Source organism: Balearica regulorum, chromosome 15, assembly GCF_011004875.1.
Source record: "Balearica regulorum gibbericeps isolate bBalReg1 chromosome 15, bBalReg1.pri, whole genome shotgun sequence".
NCBI classification, from domain to species: Eukaryota; Metazoa; Chordata; class Aves; order Gruiformes; family Gruidae; genus Balearica; species Balearica regulorum.
Window position 1 is genome coordinate 4,576,726 of NC_046198.1, and position 16,240 is coordinate 4,592,965.

Consider the following 16,240-nt stretch of genomic DNA (forward strand, 5'->3'; position numbering starts at 1 on the left):
AAAATGTTATCTAAGGTTTGTGAAGAGCTGCAGGGTGGATTTACCCTAATGCATACTTACCTGTATTAAACATGCCAACCTTTTTATTCCTTCTGTGGCTGTAAACCCTTCCTTTCCAGCTAATCCTTATTTCTTTATATAGTAGACATGATGTTGCACTGTATCTAAAGCCTGACAAAATTGTGGTGCAATCAGGAATGAAAATGGCATTTGATCCTTACTCTTCTTCATACAGATGACTATTGTGTAGAATTCATTTTCTTTGCACAGGGAACTGGGAGAATGGGATAAATGAACAATAACCCTTTCAGGAATAAGTCTTAGTTCGTAGCAATTCCCCCATGTTCCTTGGAAGAACTAGACAGACTTTTACAGTATTGCTGAAAGGATTTCTGTATTTCCCACATACAGAATTTCTGCTGAAGTTGAGGAACCAGTTTAGATAATAAAACAGGTCCCAATCACAGTAGCTCCTGAATATCTTTTAACATGTAATTGACAATTGTAAAGAGGGCTTTCTTTAGATAAAAGTCTGTAAAATACTTCAGAACCTTTGTATAAATCAATACTTGCTGTGTATTTTTGGTTAGCGTGAAACCACATTCTTGTAGCAGTTCATCTGAGCTTGTTCAGGTTTCCCTTTCCATCTACTGGACCTACTAAGAGTATCAATTTGGGCATAGATGAGAAGGGTTATGATTTTTCTAAATTTTTTTGTAGAAGCGTTGACTACTGGTTGAGGTGCTGTGTAGGCAGTCACTGGCTCTTCTCTGGGGTTGTACTCCATGTAGCTATTGCAGTATGGTTGAAGCCTGGGAGGGATACAAAGCAAGACAGATGGTTTCCCACAGACTTCCCCTCTAGCTCTTTCATCTTTCATCTAACTATTAATTCATCTGTTTGGATGGATACATTCACGCATGGAACCAAGATGAATAATAATGAGATTTTTAATAACTCCCTACATTTGCATTCCTTGTAACTCTTTACATGGTTCTAGCTGATTAAAATGAATCATTTACATAATTAACATATGGTTATAGTGTTGGCTTTAATATGCTGATTATCTCAGTACTTTTGTCTAGAGTCAATTGGATTCAAACTGTAACAATTGTTTGAAGTGAGAATAGTTTATTCCTGTGAGGGTTGGTGAATATTTGCCATGGGGCCTGATTAGAAATAGCGCAACATTCCAAGAAATTCTTTAATGTAAAGCATGTATTGAAAAAAAAAAAGTTTAAAAAAAGTCTATTACATCTGCTGTGTTTAGGTCAGGCTTTACAAATAGCTTTCTATGGTTAGGGAGACTTGTGCTGTTAGTTCCTTGGTGAGATACAAATAAAGTACCAGGCATAGTATTAAGAATGAATCGTGACAGATAATACAGGTCTAATTGTTTCTTAATTTTTAAAGAGTTTTTTGTTTCTTTTCTTTAAATCAGATTTAGGAAGAATAATTTTAAAAAAATAAGGTAGAATTACTAAAATATTTTTTATTATACAAAATGTATTTCAGTATTTTTATATTCACTGGATTAGCCTTCTCTTAAAAGAGGAATAATTTTCATGTTTACTATTTTGCTTATTTCCTCCTAGCATGTATGAGCAGCAAGTAACACTGAAGCAATCATATTCTAAGAGTTGGTAGAATATTTTTCCAATCTTGCTATCACCCCTGATGATGTGCTTAGCTTCCTAATGCAGAGGCTGCTTGAAAACAGAAGAGAAACGAATTGTCAGTTTTTGTGGTTAGGTAACTAACACTTGTGTCAATGAATGCTTTTTGAATGTTCATGAATATTTGAAGCAAATTTGTGTTAATTGCACTACTGTTGTCCACAATTAGTCTGTGGTAGACATGATTAATTGTAAAGAGCCCTGACATTTATGCATAAAAGGCTTGAGGTCAAACAGAAATGGAGAAAAATGGTTGCTGCAGCATTGGCAGATGGAATGCTAATGCATTTTGACTCGTACTCAGAATAATGATATTTCTACATCAATAGCAAATAATTGTTTTAGAACTGTGGAATATTCTTCTCCTCTCCTTTGCTTTTCTTTCTCTGTTTAACTTTCTTCCCTCCCACCCCAGGATGCCACAGTCACTAGTTATTTTTACAGTCTAGTCTTTAATTGGCTTGAATTTTTCTTTGTCAAATGCTTTACTGGAAACCTACACTAAATTGCTAGCTGGGAAAGGCCTATATCGATTTGCTTCTCTGAGGAAAAGTGCAAAGGAAAAATATTCTGGTGATAATTGTTCATGCATTTTGAAGGAAGTCTCTTGAATCTGTGTTGGTATATATCCTGTCAATAAATGAACTTCCCGTGTTCCTAGAACACAGGCTTTAATAGCATTTCAGCATGCTTACCATGTTGAGTAGTAAATAACTCAGCAGATAGAATCTCAGTGTTTTAATTTCTATCTTAATAACAAACGGACCATGTTCACAGCGTTGTTACCAGCTTATGAATGTGATCTATAACTGTTTGGGTCCTTTTCCACCACAAGAAACATGCTGTGACACTTAGACCAGTATATTGCAGTGCCCCCCATGAGTGGAACTGTAGGGCTACAGCATTCTTCATGGGTTTGCTGGTCCTAAGCCCTAGAACTTTTTAAAAATCAAGAGATCCTGATGGATCTTTCTTTTTAGAAAGCTAGCAATATCGCCGATTCAATGAATGTAGCATCATCTAAGGCTGGCTTTGTATCCATGGTGTACAACAGTCAAAGTAAATGTACGTGTACCTGCAGCAGAGGAAGTCGTCTTCCAACTCTGCAGTGTTTGGGAGTTGACCGATAAGTTTCATTTGTTAAAATTGACATTAGTCCATCTAATTCTTTATAAGCTATTGAGGGACTTGTTAGTTCGGTGAAATTTTGCTGGTTTAGATCCTGAGTGAAGGTAGTCGTTAGTGCAAAGGCTGAACAGATAAGACTTTCCTATAAATTATCAATATAAAAAAAAAAAGGAAAAAAGGATGAATTTCTTAAGCAGAATTCCCTGCCTTCATTTCTTGCATTTTAATGAGTTTCAGGTTGTCATGCTTGTACTGATGTAGCATCCATGGAAGATGGGCTAAACCTTTCCAATATCCTTTGTAAGGTTTTCTTTGTTTATGTAAAAATTTACTGCAAACTACAGACTTTTATACTACTAAATAGTTCCCATTTGAAGTGCAAGGAAATCACAGTTTTTTAATCTGTTCTCATGCGAAATGTTTTTTAAGTGAAACCACCATAACCCATTTAAAAGGCTTGTTTTTCTATTTTTAGCTCTCTGCAACGGAACAAGCTTTTGTTTATTTACAATTTTTGCTACTTGGCCTTTTGCAGTCGCTTTTCAGCACATCTTCAGAAGTTAGAGGAAGTAAAATGGCAGCCTGGAAATGTATGATGATAGTCAATTAATATTTTTAGGATGTCAGTTTAGAATTAACTAGCAATGCTCCTAAAAATGCTAATCTTACAAAACAGTTTTTCAAACTGTGGTCCAGACAGAAGTGTTAGGTTTTCCATGGAATCACATAGACTTTCTAATGCTTTTTGTTAAAAATTAGATGCTGATTGTTCATGGTGGTGTCTAAGAAATGTTGAGGGTTGATAATGGTCTTTGCTAAATAGCCTGGGACACGGTGTTCTGTGGAAATCCCACAACGAGTAATATTTCTTACGTAGCTCAGTCTGCTGAATTTCGCTATAACATACTTGCATCAGACCAAAACCATGTAGCAAATGTTTACACACAATAGAGCTTTAAATAGTTCTTGCAGAATTGTGTTCATAATTTTTTTAACAAACCAAAAATCTATTTTTCATCATAAAAAGTCAACCTGTTACCAGTTTTACTCTATGTTTTAGACTCTACAAAAAATAACCTAAATGAGATAAATCAGTTATGTATGTAACCCAAAGGATATGGTTATCTAAAAAGATTAAATTAAGTGAAATACAGTGTTCTTTCATTGAGTACTTTTTGAATTGCTTGATGACACTTGGTTATGTGGCCTCATTTTCAGGTATAGCGTTCTTTCAAAGCAGAATATATAGTACTAATCTCAAGCTCCCCTGTAATAAATGCTGGACTATGGACAGGAGATGGCCAAAAGAGAATGCCTGGGCAAACCTTAATCTTTAATAAGGTGCAGAACTAGTCTATAACTGTCAAGGAATGACAGAAGAGCAGTGCTTTCAGCTTGCCTGCTCAGAATAGAAAATGGGGTCCTCTGACAGGGAAGAAAGGCTACTTTATTCTTTATTGGGTTTGGGGCTATTATTGTGCCTGTGTTATTTAGTTATTTGACATTTGTGAGTTGTTGGGGCAAAAGGAAGCCCAGTTATTAATGTGAAAACAAAATTTAAAATGGATTTTTATGTTGAAGTGGCATTGAAACCTCTTACTCTTTCCCTTGGAAATAAAGCCATACCTGATGCTAAATGGATGCTGTTTGTAGTTTAGAAATATAAGGCATTTTTATATTAAAACAAAAAGCAGCTCGTGGAGATAAAAACAAGCAGACATTCAATCTTTTCCAGCTTCAGCTGAATGAAAAAAGAATGCAAAATTTGGGTGTTTTAATTCTTTGAACTACTGCTTGCCTTCTAGAATTCTTGATCATAGATTTTTCTGTGTAGTCTGAAGTGTTTCCTCCAGCTTCGGCTAGAAATGTGACGCTTTTCTGTAACTATATTGCCAGCTGTGGTTGCGTGCCACCAGTCATCGGGCTGGGAGCATGCACAGGGCTCGTGAGTAATGCTTTTATCAGACTTGTGACTGATTCAGCTTCTGCTGCCTAAGTTGTGTGATTTGGCTGCCTTCCGTGGTTCAAACCTTCTTGGTCCATGAAGCGATGCATGCTGCCATCTTTTTGCAACAGTTTTTTAACAAACTGGATGTTTTCAAAACTTCAAGAGTCTTGGGAAAATATTTTCTCCACTGTTTTACAGTGCAAAGATTTAGGTTTGGTTTTAGGTTGAAGAGTGAAATTAGGATTATTTAGATTTATTTTTTTGTCTGAAGGTTCAGAAATTTTGAGTTTACAAAGATGAATATGGACTTGCATATTAGTAAGTTTAGACAAAACATTTGTCTAGACACGTGAGAATATACGTTCTTCAAATATATAGCAAACATGGGACAGGTATGCTAGCAGATGATATATGGCCAAATTACAGTTTCAGACTTTTCCAAAATCTTACAACACAAAAACATTTCCTTACTTGTTCATTTCTTTTGAGTTCTTAGCTATGTATGCAAGATAATTATCTAGGAGTTAAAAGTTCTTTAACCTTAAAAGTGTTGCTTTAAATGTTGTCAATGTGTCTTTCTAAAGATATCATTTAAATGAAATCATAACTGCCAGTGGTGGTGATTTGTGGTGTTTGGATGGTGTGACCTTCCATTCCAGGTTTAAACAGCACTATTAAACCTCTTAAAAAAAACCTGCTAAAATGTGAGGTTTACCTGTTGTAGGGGTGAACCAATGGAGAGTCACTGATTTTGTCTAGACTGATTATTTGTGTGTTGATTTTTCAGCGAAATATAAATTTTGTCTGATTTTTCTTAAATTATCTGTTTCTGTAGTCTCAGATATGCATATGCATAGTCATAAGCATGCTGAGCAAAATACTGACCAAAATAAAGCTTGCCAAAACTGCAAACAGTTTTACTTCTGCAGAACACCCTACTTCTTTGTAAGATTTCTTTTAGTCACACTCGGAAAGTGTAGCTGTCTGGGGATTTATTTTTTTTTTAAAGCAGTTTCTAGTAGGAAACTAGTTGCTAGTTTCTAGTTTTTGCATTCATGGTCAGATTTGTAAATTGTCAACCTACATAACTTCCCAGGAAAATCCATCCAGAAAAGGACAGCATCTCACAAATGACAGGTATTCAGAGCGTGTGTGTGTGCATCTGTGGTCTGGCCCTGGTATTGCAAAATGATAGGAATGTAGGACACCTTTTAGTGCTTTTAAATTCACAATCATTCTTGTTCTGCAGGAATGACTGGCAAGACTATATGAAATGAAAGCAATTTGCAATAATTCTACTAAAAAGTGAGTAATAGTTACTGTTAAGAAGAGATGTTGCTGTATCCTAGGCAAAAATTCACCAGTACCATTGACTCAGAAGGAACACTGATGCTCAGTTGTGCTTTACTGGGAAATACTGCGCTACAAGAAAAGGGAAGAATGTACAACTTCTTCACTTTTGAATCATCTTAAGCTTTAGTTTTTCTTCTTTTGTAGTCTTAAATTGTAAATGATAGTTTCAAGTTTTGAAAGAAAAGGCAAATATTGAACAAATCTTTCCGAGCAAGAAGTTTTTTAAGAAACTTCTGGATGACTTTGCAAGCTTGGTTTTATATATTTGCTGCATCCATGTTGCCAGCTTTTGTCTTGAAACTTGAAACATTTGGTTTTTGTGAGAAAAGTATCTTGCAAATGTGGTAAGTTTATTCTCTACAGAGTGATTTTGGACATATTGTTGTGTATGTAGTTGTCAGTGGACTTTTCATCTAATCTCATCACCGTATTATTCAGTTAGGGTCACAGCAATTTAAGCGTGGCACTGTGCCATTCCAGACAGATGGGCATGGGCAGACAGCCAAGAATACATGTTAAGGGCAGAACACTTTTCAGCAGCCTCGTTTGAAAGAGTGAGTATCTCGGCCCACATGTAGCATGGCTGTACGCATGCAATCCATTTCTCCCTCTTTTGTGCAGCACTATAAAGGCAGTGCTTTGTCTTGGAAGAGTCTAGATAGCCCTGAGATAACACTCTGTAAAGATCCCTTAGCTTTTCTCATAAGACACTGGTAGCCCCAAAGAAGTGTCTCAGCAAAACAGTGGGCCAGTTCTCTTTTTTTTTTTTTTCCATTTGCCTCAGTTGAGTTTAGTCAATTTACACAAGAAGGTTATTTAAATCAGAATAAAATTAATTTTAAAAAAAGAACTTTTCCTCAAGGTTGTTAAAAACTAAATATAGAACATTAAACTGTTTTTTTGTGGTTTTTTTTTTTTAACATGGAAATTATAATGATGTTATTTCTTCCTATTTCATAGAGAACAGAAATTCTGTATATTGGCCACTGATTTCTTGTCCTGAATGGGCGCTAACATTTCTTAACCCAGCCTCAATTAAAGTTTATTTTCCTTACTCTTGTTTAATGATTACAGCAAGTTGTTTTAAGGGAAACATTTTAATACTGTGTAACATGGCATAATTTAATAGCATATAAGGGATGCGTGTTTGTGGTCTGAATAAATTACTAGTCAGCTAAGTTTAGTAGAGCAGCCAGGCATGGTTTGCATTTTAAATATGTCACTGTTAGTCACAGACACTAAAAGTTTGGTAACAACTGTTTTAATCATTTAGTCTTTCTGAGGATTATAGCTTATTTGAAAAGCAGTCATTTGTATCATGTTACATTTGCAAGCAAAAGTAGTTTAAAGTAATATCTGAGGTGGGGCTACATTGTGAGATTTGCCTATGGCATAAAACTGTGCAAGTACCTTAGCAGTTACAGATCTAGCTTTTAGGTGTCTCTATGCTGACTATAAAGTGTTAGCAAAAAACCCCCCAAAATAACAAAAAATTGTTTAAAATGTTACTGTAGCTGTGAGTTTGCTTTATGTAGAGGCTCATACATAACGGTGCAGTTGCTTTTTTTTTCCCTTCGTCTCATGCTCATGTACGAGAGTCTGATTCATCCTCAGTCGTATTGACTTGAAAACTGTGGGTAAACAGGAGAGTAGGGTCATGCTATTGATGGCTGTGCAGTGGAAAGCATGAACTGTGCCCGAAGAAAAGCTTTTAAAGTAATTGTGTTACTTGCTCTTATACACACAAGTCGCATTACCCAGAGAATTGCATGTTTTCTTGAGTCCGTTCCGCTATCACTTGGTATCTCTTCTCGGGTTTTGTATCTTTTACTATATTAAAAGTTAAGAGGGGGAAAAAATCATATTTAAGTCTACTGGTTATTTATTTAAGAGCTTTGGTGATACCATGGCATATCTTACATTACACTGAATTTCATTGTACCATTCAGTTCACGGAAAATTGGATTCTTTGAGCAATTCTGTTTTAACAGTTATTAAAAGAGCTGAATCAGTTCCTTTCATAATCTTAAAAGAAAGGGTATGAATACAGAATAAATTCCAGATAAGAGATGTGATTTAAGTGTAGCTTGACTCTTTTCCATAAAATACGTAGGCTACAAGTCCAGAAGGGGCTACTGTAATCATCAAGTTTGACCTTCAACCTGTAATAGTGCTATAGAGTCCATATGTTTTGTTCCAGAAGCCACACTGTATTATATATTAACCTTTTTTATCAGTTGAGTGCTGGAAATGAAGTGATGAATAAACGCTTAATGCATGTTTCTTGCTGTCTGCATTATGTGTAGACTTACGGACAAAGAATGCACACTTTGCTGAAGTTTGGTGTGATCACATTATTATTATATTTGTTACAATAAAATAGATATAAATAAATATATGTAACTGGAAAAAAATACAAGAATGTATTTTCATTATATGTGATTTCTGTTACAGCTTGACTAAATTGAAGAAATTCGTGTTTTCTTAGTGTTGTATCAGCATATTGTTGTATCCACTTTCATATCTGTTCATATAATTAGACATCTTGTGGTCTAATGTGTACCGATCTGGGTTCTTCAAGCTAGAAAATACATCATCGTCACTAATGGAGGTGTCCTAATGGAGTGGAACACTAAAACTACTACTACGCTGTATTGAACGGAGTACATGCAGGAACATCATACAGTTAACATCAGCTTAGGTAGTATTTCACCTGTGATTTACTGCCAGGGTTTGTGGTTGGAAATGCATCCTTCCTTCACCAAACTAAAAATCAAAAGCAAAACTGAAATAAATTGTTGTTTACTTGGGTACAGGTAAGAAGAGCTCTTTGTTTGCATGAGCAGCTTCCCCCCCGTTGAGTTTTGCCATCATTATGCCGCCTTCTTGTTTTAAGATTATATTACATGGGATAATCCTGGATTTGTTACTAAGTCAAAAGGCTATTTGTAGTGCAGAAACTTGTCAGGTTTCTGTAATTCACTGATATACTCAACGAATTTCCTCAAGGTGATCCCATTTCCTTTGTGCCTCTGAGTCCTAAATTTTTGGTTTGATGTCCTGAGGGTTCAAATTTGTTCTTCCCACATGGACAAAATGTTTATGTTGACAAGCTACCTAAAATAGATTACGTAGGTGATCTGTTTTAAGCAGCAGAATGTATTATTTCTGGGAGAGAGAAACATGCTTGTTCTCCGACAGGTGGGTGCAGGTGCTAGGAATGCAGGTAGAGCTTGCTAAGCTTGTAAGAATTTTTCCCCCAAATTGTTAAATTTTTCTTTTCTTTACATTAAAAAAAAAAAGTTCAAAAAGATTTTGTAGTTGTCAGATTAATATTTTGTACCGTTGAGCCTCTGGATTTTTTGCAAAGATTAATTGTATTCTGTCTTTGTAACTATCTTGTTCCATTCTCCTCTTTAACTCTTGCTATGGGAGTAATTTTAGCCTTGCCTTCCCTTCTGGCACAACACAGAAGTTCAGCTGGTTCTGCCATCATGAAAACCTACAAACCCAGTGGGGTCTTGGGGACAGAGACGTGAGAATCTCTCACTTGACTGTTGGAGCCTTAAATGAATGGTGAAATTCTGCCCCTTTGGTGGTGGTCAGTACTTGGAGAGGGGAATGGAGCAGTTTTACTAACTGTAGTGTTATATTTGCTTTGTAACGACTCCTAGCCAGACTTATTTTTCACACTTTTAATAGACAGAAAGTGAGCCTCTCCATAGGTCACTTTTTCCAGACAGCTCTATGTCATTATGTTCTGAGGGTTGGATACTCTTACACTACATCCTTATCCCTCTGCAGCTTTTTTTTTTTTCCTTTTTTTTTTTTCCTCACCTCTCTCATAGATAACGAGTAAAGCTTTGCTGGGGTAGTGCTCCTAGCAGCACCTGGGGATTAGTGTTATCTCTAGAATTGTAATGTATGGGCCAATATTGTATCACATCCTCTCTAACGGGTGGCTGTAAAAGGAATTCCATCATCCTGTGTACTTTCTAGTGATTTCTAGTGATTTCAGCATTTTTACTATGAATATCCGAAGTCCACTGTATTTTCCTTTGGGGGTGGGGGGAGGAATGAGATGAGGTGAATGAATGCCTGTAAGACAGTATGTATAGAAACCCATAAACATCAGTTTAGTCTGCAGTTTGATGCAAACCATATAGTAAATAGTCAATTATAAAACTTAGAAATGAGGCCAAAAGCTTTTTCTATGCTCACTGCTCATGTTTAAGAATCTTTTAGCTTCATAGCCAGTTCTCAGAATAACTTACTTCTTAGTTAATATATTTGACCTAATGACCAAATGTGGCAACTTTATGAATTATGTATCAGTCTCTCGAGTACCAAACCCTGTGCTTTGGTTTTATTAAATCATCTCTGATTTGATTATCTTCATTATATCATGCAGCAAGTTCATTTCTTTTGAATTTATTGTTTGGACTTTACAATTAAAAGATGCAAATTAAATTGTATAGTTCCCCTCCTGTCTTCATTATGATATCAATGAGTAATTAATGTACTAATTTTTAGAATTCCAAATACTATTATAATGTAGCTTTCTTATAATCTAACAGTAGAAGATCAACATAATACTTTGCAATATCATTTTCTGGGCCCTGTATTGTCTTTTTAGGAGAAGCATGTTTCCAAACTTAGTAACATGAGCAGCAGTGGTGCATGAGGTGTTTTTATATATTTCAACTTGCTAGGTAGTCATAGTGATAGTTTTCAAAGGTGCAAAATCACAACACTGCCCACTAATTTTTCTAATAGGAATATGACAACTCACTTAATATAATAGCATCACGATATTTTGAAAAAGCAAAAGTTTGGCACTTCGGCCATTCTGAAGCAAGTATGGAATTTAGTTTGGAAAAATTATCTGGGAGGTGAATGTCTGAAGTTAGTGAGGTACAAGTAGAGAACATTGACAAATATGTTGAGACTGAAGACTTTGCGTGACTTCTATGGTTTTTGTGCTCCTCAGAGCTCAGTTGTTTATGTTATTGTTGAGTCCAAACCATCAACAAATTCTCCAACTGAACCCAAGTACAAGCTGTATTTCTTATATTCTCATAATTATTATGCATTTCTGGCTGAAGTGCTATGTGTAAGTCTGTATGGCTGGAGGATGTAAAAAGTGGGAGAGCTCTTTTTTTTTTTTTTTTTTTTTTTTTTTTTTTTTTTTTTTTGTGATTGATGTGCTGTATTTCAATTTAGGAACTGTTTTAAGCTTGTGTATGGTATTATCCAAACTCTACAATCCAGAATGCTACATAGCTCCCACATATGCAACAATACAGTTCCAAAAAAAAGCAAAATTAAATGATAGATGGCATGTGTTATTATACTAATGCCTGAGGCTTTTCAGTATGCTACAGCAGAGGGTTTCCCCTTTCTAAGTGTTTATTTAAAGTAAAATTAATTTGGTTCATTCATAACTTCTTTATTAACTGAAAAATATATCTAATTGCTTTGCAAGACTTTCATTTCTCTGTATACCTTCTCCCACCCTTCTGTTACCACAGGTTTTGGGGGTTTTTTTGTGTTCAGTTGTTACAGAGGGTTAATCCTTGGACCTTTACCTTCTAGTTTAAATACATTCATGTTGCTTGATTGGAATAATATCCCCATTCTTAACAGAGAAAATTAAAATGTACCATGTTCTTGAAAAAGATGGATAAACCATTTTCTTTCTATTCTTTGTTAAATATGTTCCATGCATCTATCTTCAGAAATGTACAATTACTGTTAAGTAGTTTTCTGGCTGTGAAATGGTACTCTATAAAAGGATATTTAAGTGTTGTTTTTCTTATTTTTACGAGAATAAAAATAGATCCTGACCTTACAATGGATATGTTTATGATTCAACAGTAAATATTATCGAGGAAGGTGTTTCTCCTCTTAATTTTGAGTCAGCCTGGTGAAAGCCTTGATTTAGGACAACAGTACAGGATTTCCTGAGTAATGAAGTAGTTGCTGAATAGAGAGACAAAAATTGTTGCAAAGTCTTAAATTAGGCAGGGATAAATGATGAATGGACTTCTGCAATTTGAGTAAGTCCATTTGAATCCATGGAGTTGCACCAGTGTAAATTAAATCTGTGTATTCAAGATTACGTTCCGGAATACTTAAGGTTTCCCTATTTTCTTCTTATTTATCAGAGGCGTACTCTTGGATGAAGAAGATAAGTTTTATGCTCCATGTATTATTTTCTATTATGCAGGCTAAAATATTACAATTCCTTCTTCAAAGAAAACAATATATCTGAATGAGAACTAATTACCTCTTTTTTTATTCCAAGTGACAAAAGCTAATATATCACACTTAGCCACTATAAGAACTCCATTTCAGTAAACTAATTAAACTAATCCTATCTGTACTCATTATTCTCAGTTCTGCTAAATATTTTAACAGCATAGATTTATTTCATTACATAAATTATATCATACTTAAAGAAAACAGTTTGCATAATGGCGTATTTGCATTCCCAAGAGTTTATTTTGGGTTTTTGAATTCAGACTTCAAGTTTCAGTTGAAATAATATTATTTGCCTTATTTAGGGTGGTAATTCTTCTTAATTATTACTAATTATCTAGAATGATGTATAGCTTTAATTAAATGTAAGTGCTTGGTATTCTTGTTAACATATATTAAACAGTGACAGTTCTCCTGTATATAGATAGTATAATGTTAGAAACTTGTGATATTTCCTACAGTTTAGAACCCATAATTTCATAATACAAATGGCTGATTAATTTACCAATCATGAGGAAAAAAAAATTGCTTTTCAATTGTTAGTAATTGTAAAATTAAAAGATCATGTGCTTACTGGACATGTCGTAAGCTACATAATTAAAATGAAAATGGGTACATCACTTTTTCTACTTAAATTATAAAACCAGAATATGTTGAATGCTAAGAATTTACCAGCACTGTTGCTGAGAACCTGTAAAGGAATGATGCATAAGTACCACTTCAGACTAAATTGCTTTCTACTTATAGACATGTAATGCAATTAAATCAAGAAGCTGTAAGCCTCCCAAATCTCTTAAGTTTAGTTTAGGTATTTGTACTTAAGATACCTGCTGCAGAGCTTTCCAAAATGATAAAACAAAGACAATACGCATAATAAATAATTAGAATGAATTTACAGTATGTGATTCATATGAGCTGTATAGAGGATTCGTAATTTTATTGATTTTTGGTAAACCACTTATATCACAGAATTAATGGTGTTCCGATTTTAATACCAGTTTTCATACTATTATCTGGACTTTATTTAATTTCTGTCACTGTTACTAGCTTATCCAGAGTGCTGACACTAGGTGAATCACGGGATTTTTAGGAAATTCACACAGACAAGGAATTAATTGTGGTTCGTTCTAGCTGAGGATCCTGCATGATTTCTTAAAGAATGAAAGACAGACAGACAACTGACAGACAATTTGTAAATTGTTTTACCCTAAGTGCTGTGGGTTGCAGTCCCTCAGCTCAACACATGTCTTGAAAGCTATCTCACTATTATGCTTGCTAGGTCCAGTCTGCCAACTTGAATTAATAGAACTGTAATTCATCTTCCAGGTATCAAGCAGCATCAATATGCACTTTTCAATTGTGCTTTACCCTGCTTTGCACCTCAGTTACTTCTTGAATGTAACAACGAGAACAATAAGTAAAATATTACACACAATATTTTCTTAATTTCTTAAAATAATAATGCATTGCAGTGACAAAGATGTTTAATAAGGGAAAAGTTATTAGTTAAAGAGCTTTTTGTCTTCATCATGCTTCTTCAGATTTGAACTCCATCAATAGTGTTTGCAAATTGGTAGCACTGATGCACGCTCAGGGACCTTGATGTAGTAAGCTTGCTGTTCATGCAGAAGATCCAGGTGACTGGCATCTAAAAAGCTGTTGCAGCATGTAGCAATCTTCTAGTGTGGCAGGACACCCAGAAGATTGAATGGTTCTGGAAACCAAACTATGGACCTTTGTGTGCGTATTCTGGTCTGGTCAGACTTGGGAGCTTACTAATGTGTATGAAAAAGCCTGTGTTCCCACTCAAGTTGTACGTGTTTGGAAAATACCTCTGAAAACTGACCAAAATTGTCCCGTGATTTTAAGGGTTTACCAGGTGTTCTCAATGTTTCTATGAGTTTGTCTTGTTCATGCAAGCTGCTGAGCAATGCTGAGCTCTAGTTGAGGCTACTTCTGTTGAAATCAGAGCAGAATGGAAGGTACGCAGAACTGGCTAAAAATGAGGCTGTAGATGTTGGAGCGAAAAATACGTAAGGAGACTTGGAGCTGGTAAGTGCTCAGAAGATCTGCGAAAAATGTAGCTTTCATGAAGGTCTGGAATCTCAGTTTTGGTGGATTTCGAGTACTCTGTTTTGCTAAAGGGTCTAGTAAGTAAGAGTTAAATAAATAAAACACTAAAAGAAACCGCCAAAACTATGAATGGCAGATGGTGTATGATACAATCTCAGCCTTGTCATCATGAAGTAATCTGTTTTATCAACACAAGACGTAAGCAGAGAAAAAGGGACTTCTACTGTGAAATATTTGGTATTTGTCTCCTGAGTAACTTTACTATTTTATTTACTTTTGTATTATGGAACCACATTAGTTATCATTATCAGTAAAATAAATTCCAAACTTCAGTTGCTAGATACAATAATACCTAATAAAATTAGTTGTACTCTTCAAAGTATGCTGTGCCTGAGTAAAATATGAAGTGTGTATGTAGCTTCAGTATGCTTGCCTAGCTTTTGGCAGTCAGCTGTGTATTTTACTTGACAGATGTAATTACTGAAATTTTTCATAGATCTGCGTATTTGATAAGTCATCAGTGAGATGATGTAGTACCTTTAGGTGGCAAGTTTATCTGATAAACTTTTAAATTTGAAATTCCAGTGTTATAATTTCTCGAAGTACTTTGTACATGCCTGTGCATTTATGTCTATTTGTACAGTAGTTATCTGTATAATTTTTACATTAAGAAATACCTGTGTGTTTATGTAAAGTACACATAATTTACGGTTGTAGAATTGTTTTACACTAAGCTTGTTCAATGATGCTCTCTTTTTATTTCTATTTGTGTTAATTATTGAGTGCCGACCTGTTAAATATGCCTGTAAACAAAGAGTTGTTTTGGAAATAGAAGAAAATAAGATTTTTCTTTCAGGCACATCTTATGTATTTAATAATAAGCCTTTTCTTACCCTCTTTTGCAGTTTACAGTAAGTTGCATACTTATGGTACTTAAATTAATTGGCATGTAAGGAATACCAGTTAAACAGACTCATACATATCCTTCCTGAATAATGCAGTAAGCTAAATGTGTTTGCAATTTAGTGTGGTTTCATATTGGTAAATGAGATGTATTTGGGGATCTTGTTGCTCATATATTAGCTATGTTTAATGATAAATTTATGATAAATACCTCACTGGTCAAAAGATCTACAGATAATGTAAGCATTTTATGGAACTGCCAGAAACTTAAACCTGTTAAGGTGATGAAAATCACTTTGAATTTTTGGAAAGAGGTGGTAGACCACAAACTTCATGTCTTCGGTTCTAGTAGTATAGTATTTTGACAAGGAACAACATTTCATACATCTGAAGACCAGATCTTTCACTTTTGTAAGTCATTACAGCTCAACTGAAGTTACTCCTCTTGAGGACCTGACAAGTGCTAAATATACCAATTCTGTCTTTTGCTAGGCAAAGAAGATGATGACAGTATTTTCCCATGCACTCACAGCAGCAGTTTTATACATTTGATGAACTCATATTCACAAGACATCACCATATCCTGTAGTGTACAGCCAGGTGGACCAGACATAACATAGTCCATAGTGAGTAAATAGTCCTACATTATATTAAGCTGTATATCCATTATTTTCTAGAACTGTGATGACTGGTGGTGGGGTGGGGGAGGGGTATAGTATTAGGAAATCTTCCTGATTGATTAATCCAATAAAATACTTTCTCTTTTTGTCATGTTCTTCTCCTATCCTACCATATGTTTTGACAATTTCATCCTAAAGTGGCCGACTGACAAAGACACCATTACTATAATGGATGAGGCTTTGGGCAACCTGGGCTAGTGCAGGGTGTCCCTGCCCGC

The 16,240-nt window shown here is 35.1% G+C and overlaps 1 protein-coding gene across 49 annotated transcripts in view; it reads left to right on the forward strand.

Moving 5' to 3' along the window:
- The window catches only part of RBFOX1 (RNA binding fox-1 homolog 1), a 906,682-nt gene that overhangs the window by 667,427 nt on the left and 223,015 nt on the right, over window positions 1–16,240 (forward strand). Inside the window, exon 1 of one of the 49 annotated variants that reach the window (XM_075767622.1) lies at window positions 6,010–6,057. The exons of 47 other annotated variants lie outside the window; for them this stretch is intronic. The gene's annotated coding sequence lies outside the window, so the exon portion shown is untranslated. Of the gene's footprint in view, window positions 1–6,009; window positions 6,058–15,834; window positions 15,969–16,240 lie in introns of those variants that run through there. One more of the 49 variants, XM_075767624.1, reaches the window with a different exon arrangement.